This window comes from Trachymyrmex cornetzi, unplaced genomic scaffold, assembly GCF_001594075.2.
Source record: "Trachymyrmex cornetzi isolate Tcor2-1 unplaced genomic scaffold, Tcor1.1 scaffold1422, whole genome shotgun sequence".
NCBI classification, from domain to species: Eukaryota; Metazoa; Arthropoda; class Insecta; order Hymenoptera; family Formicidae; genus Trachymyrmex; species Trachymyrmex cornetzi.
In genome coordinates, this window is record NW_017296008.1 from 29,900 (window position 1) to 30,931 (window position 1,032).

The window sequence follows — 1,032 nt, forward strand, 5'->3', positions numbered from 1 at the left end:
ATCCGCTCATATATACGCGATGGAAAGGTACCGGTTCCCCATGAGGCGTACTTTTCGAGATGCGTAGGTTACGAAAACCAATCGTAAATTCATTTAGCACTTTTGTTAGAGTGTACAACAGAAATTCTAATCAGCAATTAGTTGCATTAGTTCCGCATTTCTCTAATCTTCCGTGAAATACGCTCAATGTGAATGCGGGCTTTCAGAATGGTGTATTCTAGTAAATAAAAAATAACGTATTCTAGTAAATTACTAGAATACGCAAGTTATGCTTACGCAAGTTACGCCGCATGTGACGGCACCCTAATGCATAAGAATATTTACCAATCGAAGTTCTCCGTTTCTTTCCCTTCCATGTAATAGAGAACTTTGGTTGGTTCAATTTCTTATGCCTCATGTGTTATGCGTTATGCAAGAGTCTGTGCTCCCCGCTTTATTCTCTTTCCCATTACACCATTGAATGGAAAGAGATAGAAATGACCGTCTGCCACGGTCCCTCTCTCTCATCTCTATCGACCATTTTGACGGGGTGATCCCGATTGACCACGGCTCGATTGGACAGCACCAATCACAGCGACCGGTGCTTAGGAGCTTTGTGGCTCGTGTCCAATTGAGCCGTGTCCAACTGAGCGCCACCCTATTTGGACACACGGATCGCGCAGTCCATTCTCTATGGTCGCGTTCAGCAGACTCAACTGTGTGAACGCTCGCTATTGGATAATCTAGAAGAATACACCAATAGCAGCGAGTGCTCACGGATCTGCTCCACAATAGTTGAGTCTGCTGAACGCGACCTATGGGTGCCCCGCGAACCGAGATATTTAGCGTTAAAGTTGACGACTATTCAGGGTTAGGAAATCTGTCACAGCCCTACAATCGCCATGTCTTCTACATGCATTTCTATGTCATGCACATGAAAAATTAGTTATGATTATTGAATTGTTTCACAATAATGTTATATATTATATATGTGTTATAAAATTAACCTAGAAATTACCTGATTTACATAAACTTCAGCAATCGGTTTAGTTC